Raw genomic sequence first — 9,111 nt, forward strand, 5'->3', positions numbered from 1 at the left:
GAGGAGTGATATACACACTACCTCACATATACCTCACTGGAAAATAGCATACCCAGCTCATACACACACATGCCCCATCGAAAAAAGGGAATTTTGCACACACAACATCACACACACATAGAAAAAAATGAGAGTGACATAGAAGCGATCGAAAAAAAGAGCTCTGAGAAGAAAAAAGAGATTGAAAATGGAGAGAGAGGTGAGAGAGAGTGAAAAAAATTGAGAAGTAGAGAGAGAGATCGAATAGAGTTGAATGGAGAGAAAAATTGGGACAAACGAGAGAACGGAGGGAGTTCGAGTGAGATTTGAGCGAGAAAGGAAAGAAAAGGTGAGAGAGGGAGAGAAAGTAGATGGAAACTGAATTTTTCGATGAGTTATCAACAAAAAACACTATAGTCGTGCAAACCCGACCTATTTTTCTCCAATTTTCGCCATCGTCGAGCTCGATGGAGCTCCGACAAAGTGAAAAATAGTGAACCAACTCCTAAAATCTACTGAAAATGTCACCAGCCCCTTCCTCATTCTTTTCAATCGATTCACCACATGGAACAACAAAAATAGGTCATCAAACAAGCCAAAATCCGATTGTTTGAGTTTATTTCAATGAGATTCCACCAAAAATTGCGTATGGGTCTCTTGGTTTTGTGAATTCTGTTGGGTTAGCGAAAATAAACAGTGAAGGCTAAATCGATACCGAGGTTGGGTTTATTACATTGAGGTTCGATCCAAGAATTCAATCGCAATTCTAGTCAGAAGGAGTAATTTTAATTGAAAGCGACATTAAGGTCCATTTCTCATCTCATTCTTGATTAATTTTAAGTTTTGAATATGTTGTGTGATGAATTCCTATTACATAAAGTTTGTTTTCTGTGATTTTGTGATGTTTGAATCATGAATGTTGGTTGATGTTGGATTTGCATTTTTGAAGATTCGAAGCATGAATGTTGGTTGATGTTAGATTTGGATTTTTAAAGATTTGAATGGATGGTTATGGATTTAGTTAATCATTGATTAAGGATAAAGTTGGTGTGGGGATTGAAAAGTGATAAAAATGAATATTGGCTCAGATTGGTTCATTGATTGAGTTGATTTGAAATGGATATTAATTTTCTCAAACTCGATAGTATCATGTTTTAGGCCGTCAAATAGATAGGCAAACGATAGGCGGTAGGCAAATTTGGAGATTGTGGATTGTTGAATGTTTGAAATATTTGTTGAATGGTTTTGGTTTTCTCACATTTTAAAAAATATATTTAGCTGGGGAATGCCCCGAGGCCATTTATATTTATTCATCGAGTAATTCCCCGAAGTATCTTGTACATGAAGGACGTTCGTGATGAAGACACAAGGCATCGGGTAGAGCATAGTTCAAGGTTAGTATAGGTTAGTGTAAGTTTATTTTAGTATTTTTTGTTTTGGACTTTAATAATTGGGCTGGACACTATTTTTCGAACTTGTTTTGTGTGGTTTGTTTGTTTTGTGTCTTTTATGTGGTTTATTCACTTCATAACGTCAAATTAGCTGATACAAGTCAAGAAGAGACTATGCTAGAATCAAGGGACCGAGGGGTGCCTAACACCTTCCCCTCAGTCAATAGAATTCCTTAATCGAAATCTCTGTTCGCGGATTAGTTTTTGAGAGTCAAATTGATTTTGAAAAGGATTTTCAAAGGTGACTTGGCACACCAAATCTATGTCAAGTGGCGAATATGAATTCAAGTTTTAAAATCCTTTTCGAAACACATTTTTGTCCCTTTTGTCACTTTTAATAATAAAACCCTTTCCAAACTTAAAATATCTTTTTGGTAAAAAAAAGGGGTGTGACATTTTTGGGGACTCTGCTGGGGATTTTCAGAATTCGAGCTTTATTTTGAGTTGTATCGGCTTAGTGTGACCCTATAGGTGTATAAACGCCTTGTTTGTGTTATCTTTTGTGTTATTGTTTTATCATTGTTGAGTGCATACGTGCTATGTATTTATAGGTTTTCTCTTATGTGTTACCGCTTTATTTTTATCATTATTTGCATAACCCGAGTCATTTCTTTCGCAAAAAGTCTCCTAATACATGTTGTGTGCACGACCTCTAGTTGAGTCACCTTTATTTTAGGTAGGGGAGCCATCGTCTTGTATAGAGTGGGTGAAAAGCTACACTACGAGAAAATGGCCTTTAAGGAAGGGAAGTATGGTCCCTAAAAGTCAAAATTCGATCCCAAAAGAGCATTTACGATGGGAAATAGCTGGTCACCACCCGTCGTAATAGGCTTCGACGCTAAATATCAATAGCGATGGGTTCAAAATATTGGTCGCTAAATGCTTTTAGAGAGGGTAAGGAAACTGGTCGCTAAAAACGTTTAGGGACCACATATCCTGTCATAATAAATGATTTATACTTTTTTTTTTGTCGCTAAACCTTTTTAGAGACTAGAAACTTTCTGGTCCTAGATTACCTTTAAGGACCAGTAGTTTTCTATTCTTAGATTATCATTTAACGGAGAGAAACATTTCTAGTCCCAGAATATCTTTTAGAGACGAGCAACAATTTTGGTCCTAGAATATGTGTTAAAGACGAGCAATATTTATGGTCTCAGTTGACAATAATGATCCTAAAGCTTAATTTCACAAAAGGTAATTCTCATTTAAAAATATCAAATTGCTGCTAAAAATCTGGATACAAAATGATAATACATATAAGTTTAAATAACATCCCATAATCGATATTCTTTTCACTATTTGCTCAACACCTAAACAAAAAAAGCTTAGCTAATATCATAAGCAAGACTATGATATATATATATATATATATATATCAAGTTTTGCATAATATAATGGGCTTGTGTATCTTCTAAACTTGCATCTTGACTTGTAACTTCAATCTTCAAGATCTGTAAGTAAAAAATTTTGAAAAGAGGCTGTGAATAACTATCGATATGATAACATATGTAAATTTTACACTAGCAATAATTAAATACCTCGCTCCAAAAGAAATCTAAACTCCGTCAGGTGTTATATAGTAGCATCAAGAAAGCTGCAATAATGTAATAAAATTTAATTAGAAAAGTTTTGGGATACATTAACCATGAAATAGGGGTGCTTATCCATATAACTGAAGGTTGTAAGCATGATTATTACCTTTCAGCTTAATAACGGTCATTATTTTATTAATTTTATGGGCAACGGCCAAATAGTTTTTAGTTTTTCTTCATTTTCTATCGTAGTAATGTTACTCTGCATCTCTACTGGCAAGCATCCTACAATAAACTGGATCTTGTAAGTAAAGCCTTCTTTCACTAATAGGAGAATTTCAAAGTTGGAGGCAGAGAAGGTAATTACTGCTATCTAGAAATGCTACTTAGGTCATTCAGAAGATTTTTAAAGCAAGGAAGTAAATCCTGAAAGCACCAACTTTATAGGGAAACCTTTGGGAAAGGTTGTAGAAAGTAATAGTAAACCAGAAATTTTCTATTAGGAAAATGTACATTACCCTGCTTCCACATCATCCAAAGAAATCCTAGAAGATCATTTCCTTGCACTGAAATATACATCCATGGCACAAGTTTATTTTGTAGTTAGCTGTGTAAAGAAAAGTTGCTATGGTGGATCAGCTGAGAAAGTTTGATATACAGGTGCCCCCTAACTATTTATTCTGTGATATGACTAAGAAGACATCAACCATTTTTTTACCTATCCTATTATTTGTTCACTATGGTAACAGTTATTTGGATGGATGGGTATGCATAGAACTCTATATTAGAGGGATTGAGTTAAATCATTGGCAATTAACTCTCACCCACCTAAAGAAAGATTTAACTAAAGCCTTGTATTTGAAGCTGAAACAAGGGATTACTCTGACTTATTAGTGAACATTGGATTGATTAGCAATTAGAAGAAAGTATGCATGGACCAATAAAATAATTCATAGTAAGATTGATAGAGCTGTCGTGAACTCAGCTTGGGCAAATAGCATAAATACTATGCCTTGAAGCACACAGAAGATACGCTACTGAACAAGATAGATTGGTTACTGGTGTGAATTGTTTGATGTTTTTAGTTCCAGTATTGTCTAGTTTGTAGCTAGGCTTCAGAGAAAATTGGACATTACACAGTCAAAGCCTAAGAAATTTCATTAATACAGATCCACAATGGAAAGCAAAATTATTGTACCTAATCTTCTAATTTCTATAATCAAATATCTGAATTTACATATAAGAAAATTGTTATATGGTGTGGATTGTGGCTCAACAAAAATGTTTTCAATTCTTATAAAGATACAAATTCTTTTGGGGTTAGATTTTCAGCCTGCTTCTCATGTGCAAGATGGATCTTCTCAATAGATGGAACAAGGAAAATTTGTGAGGTAAAACTAAAACTTCTAGCTATTTGTACTTTGTTAAAGTATGTAGACCTATATCATGTAAAAGTTAAATGAAAAGAGAGAGATAAAGGCAACAAGATCTAAACAGTAAATAAATTGCAACAAGCTCGAAGATCTTATTTATTTTCTCTTTAGTTATTCTTAGTTTCTTAGAATATACAAAAAAAAAATATGTGATGGAGACCATCCGATTATTTTACCTACAGAAAAATATTTTTTCACTAATTTTTTAAAAAGGAAATGGGATGATAATGCTTAAACAGATCTAAATAGAAAATCTAAGTCAGCTAGCTTGAGGAATTATCATACAACTAAATGAGGCTAATCTAATCTAACAACCCCATAAATGTTTGTTCCTGGCATGAGCTTATCATGATGTGAACTATTTCAACTATCAATTTTATATGTTATCAATAACATATAAGACATCAAACTATTTGCTTATCAGAAACAAAACGGTTTAGTCGTGTTTCTTGCCAACTATGAATTACTACAAAACTTGGAAACAAAAAAAAACCATCTCACAACAAAAATGCATGTGAAAAACACTGAATTAAATTAAATTTCACTATGTTACTCTCAGAAAATGTAGTTCAAATATGTCTTACATTGAAGACGTAATTACCTTTAGTGATTTTGATACATGAGTGCAATTCAGTTTACGACATTCCATATTTTTTCATGGAAAGTGGAGGGATTTTGACATCTATCGTATTCAATTGGCTACTCCCAAGTTACCAAATTCAATAGTTGTTTCAATCACACCCACAACATACATGTTTTTCTTTGAATAACTGTCATATTAATGTCAATTTGCAAGATTCTCGACTAATCCATAGTCAATAAAGTAGAGCACACAAACACTGGGATTGCATCATGCAATATAAAGCATAAGAAGTATATTAAATGTGTAAATTTCTGGATACAGTAGGAGAATTGGTTATTACTTTTCAAAAAAAGAATATACTAGAATACGATAAAGACATTCAGGGCTAATTTAACAATGGTCAAAGAGAATGAACTTTCCACAAATATTGTTTTTAGATACTAAACTTACCATACATATTGTTTCTAGATACATATGTTAATGTATATAACAAACTGAAATGAGGCATTAAAAGCTATCGTAAAGAATAATCAATTGTAATTGCTTTAATGGTGAAGGTTGAATCTTGCATTAATGGTGTTAAGAAATTATCGAGCTGGAAGTAATGAAAAATTAGAAGAGAGTGGAATATCTAACTTGGTCTGTAGACAAAATCGGAGATCATTCAATTGAAACGGGTGATGTCGTAGACGCAACATCTGATGAATAGCAAGAACTCTTTTATTTTCCATATTCCTTTTATTTCATCTTCTCAGGTAGACAAGCTATCATTCAAGGATTTGTTCTCCTCACTCAAGCATTTGTTTTCTCTCAAGCTGAGCGTATACTTGGCTATTCCTTCCTCATCTTCATCCTAGCAATCAGATTTATAGAAAGTAATTAGGGGTAGTTTATTGTAATCTTGAACACTACAAAGGTTGCAAGGAATGTGAATCATTTAATCAAACTTACTAATTTATGAACAAATGCAAATTGAATTGAATTACTTAACCCCTTTATCTTTACCTGGAAAACATAGATATCTCAAGTCATCAAGCTATAGCTTTAATGTTGGGATAAAAAAAGCTAAATGTCAAGTGACAATCATCGGAAAAGGGTCTTAAAACATTAATAAGTTGCACAGGTTTGAATTGTTTTCTTATTCTCTTCGATTACTCCTAGGGCTGATTATTGGACAGATCGGGTAGATAAATATGCTTAACAGTTCGGCTTATAATTTATTAATTTTCTAATATACTAATCTGCTAGCAAACCAATAATATATTGACTAATTCATTATCGAGTTAGAAATTACCTGATATTTATTGAGCGGTGTATCGGCTTAGATCTAACTCACAGTGAAAATTAAAATCATAATATAGAGTTCAACTTTCATCGAAAACATTAAAATCACAATTTCTTCCCTTTTTTTTGCACAACTACATTTGCAAAGATAAAACAACCAAAACCTTTATATGAAAAAGAAAACAAAGATGAACACAACAATGTTGATCAATTGCATGCTTTGATGCTAGGTAGTTGAAACTTGTAAGCAATACTGAAAATGCAAGTAGATTTGTAGAACCAATACTGTACTGAACATATTCATGGTTCCATACCCAATTCATCATTAGCCTGCCCAGTTATTCAGCATTTAAGCATTTTCTACAAGAACTTTTAACATTTATTCAATCCTAGAGTGGCACTTATTAGGAACGCTTGGCCTATGCAACAAACTATGCTTGTTCTTAGAGTCATAAACCTTGTACACTCCTGTTTCTTTTTTGTATGTGTGTTTTCAAATCAACACCCTTCCCTTTTTCTTCCCACTCTACACCCATGTGCTACATAAAATGTCCACGTAAATTTCCAACAAAAATTGAACTTCATTACTTTCAGTGTTACGAAATAAATAGGTAATTCTTGAATAATCCAAACAAAAAAAGAAGGGGCTTGCTTATGGTTATACAGTAATAACTTATATACCTAGAGGTAAAGATATACATATAATAGTTGTTAATGGAATAACGATTCACCTGATAAGAAAATTGAGTAATTTGTTCTTAAACTGATAAAATTTAATCTATTCACCAATTGTTAATTTGATAACTCAATATCAATAAGTCAATTCCAGGGATGGGTTATCGATTACAATTGTGAAAAATCCTAATCTTCTTAACTTTATCTAGAGTATACCTAAAAGTTGTATGTATACACAGATATGACAACCAACACTTTTCCAAGACAAGAAAATGCCCAAATGGGTGAAAAAGAGAAATTTAAGGATCATTCCAAAAATAGAAGGAGCAACATCAAGGAATTACCCATGTGGGTATCATTGCGAGTGTACATGTCTACTGAAGTGTATGAATGAAGCACTAATTGCAAAAAAAATAATTGGGTAAATTTGTAGGACACCATTTCGCTAAACAATCGTGGTACAACATCACAAAAACACAACAAAAAAAAGAAATTTTATCCAAAGAGCAGACATACCTGAAATTCATGTTCGAGGGAGATGTAAATAAAGATTAGGTAGAGCTGCAATATACCAAATGAAGAAGAAACTCCAGACTTGTGATGAGCTATGTTTGGAAGAAACATATTTTTTGTACTTTTTAGAATTTTTACTTCAGTAGTGACGCCTAATTTTCTTATTAAAAAAATGTTTTAATTGTTTTTAATATTTTAGTTTTCAATTTAGCAACACTTTCCCCACTCAAGACCGTCAATTATAATTTGGGACCAGCGACTAAGTTCTTTAGAGACCAGATTTAATACCTTCGCAATAAAATAAAACAATAGTGATGGAAACAAAATTTCATCCCAATATATATATTTTTTGAGATGAAATTATTAAATTGTCCTTAAATGTTGGTCTTAAATAAAATTTTTTCTTGTAGTGCTATCGCAACCACCATCGATCATACGCTCCCCGAACAACTTTGTTAGTGGACCCCAACGTAGGTAAGCCTTTAGGTCATGCTTATCTGCATCATATTGAGACCTAGTGGAACCCACTTGGTCCTTTGTAGTACCCCTAAAGCATCCCTACGTGCTAATTGTTGCACCTTTGAGGGTAATGGGGTCATTTAACGAACTGATTTGGGAAAAAACATATGCTAGAATTAAAGAAAAGTGTGTAGGCAAGGAAAGGTTGAAACAAAAAAGGAAAAAAAAAGGAAAAAAAAAGAAAAAGTGAGTCCAATTTTTTTAAAAGTTCTTTATGGTTTTGTTTTTCACAATCAAAAAATTCAAAAATATTTTTTACCTTTTGCACTCATTTTCTCAAAAAATAACATCAAAAATATTTTTTCTTTTATCCTCTTTAGCAAGAATTCATAATTAAAAATTTTCAAAAAGGATTTTTTTTCAATAATAGCTTTTTATAAAAGAATAATTCAAAAAAATATAGTAGAAATTTTGTACATTTTATATAACGAAAATATCAAAAAGATTTTTCTTTTATAGTTGTTGGTGTCAGTTTTATATGAAGTATCAAATTGAAAACACAAAAAAGATTTTATTGACATTTTCCTCGTTTGTTTGTGGTCGTATCTCTCAAGTCAGGATTTAGTTGGGTATTTAATCTCTAATTTTCTAATTTGGACAAACTACGCACATCTGATTCTCCTCTTTGGGGAGTGACATACGTAGGCAGCCCTTCGTGGGTTTGGTGATCTTATTTAAAAAAGTCAAAAATATTTTCTTCTCTTCATTTAGAGTAGGTGTTTCATATACATCTTTAAAGAAAACTACAAAAAGATTTTCCTTTCATAGTTTCAAGTTTCATTTTCTTATGAAATTCAAAATCAAAAACCAAAAAGATTTTTCTTTGTTAATAATAGGTTTCATTTTGTATATGGAGTTTAAAGATGAAAAAATTCGTAAATTCTTTTGACAATTGTTATTTTCTTTTCTTCTCAAAGTTTCAAAAAAAAAAAAGAAAAAGAAAGAGTTTGCTAGGCCATGTTGTGCCAAAATTTTACAAACTACACACACCTGATTCTCCTCTTTTGAGAGTGAGATACGTAGGTCGCCTTTCTTGGGTTCGGTGATCTTTTTCAAAGAAAAGTAAATAAATAAATTTTTTTTAGAAAGTGGTGAACTCTAATACGTTTGTTATCTCTTGTTCAGTTAGTTTAAGGTGGTTG

At 32.4% G+C, this 9,111-nt stretch overlaps 1 long non-coding RNA gene across 1 annotated transcript; it reads right to left on the reverse strand.

Annotated features, from left to right (window-relative positions):
• Positions 1-2,811: 2,811 nt before the first annotated feature.
• On the reverse strand, positions 2,812-7,536 carry LOC107860885. The gene is made up of 4 exons (XR_001671636.2): positions 7,454-7,536; positions 5,615-5,831; positions 2,969-3,024; positions 2,812-2,881 (listed from the first exon to the last, which is right to left on the reverse strand). It is a non-coding gene; the product is annotated as an uncharacterized LOC107860885 (long non-coding RNA).
• Between the last annotated feature and the right edge of the window lie 1,575 nt (positions 7,537-9,111).

Source organism: Capsicum annuum, chromosome 2 (genome assembly GCF_002878395.1).
Source record: "Capsicum annuum cultivar UCD-10X-F1 chromosome 2, UCD10Xv1.1, whole genome shotgun sequence".
Taxonomy (NCBI): Eukaryota; Viridiplantae; Streptophyta; class Magnoliopsida; order Solanales; family Solanaceae; genus Capsicum; species Capsicum annuum.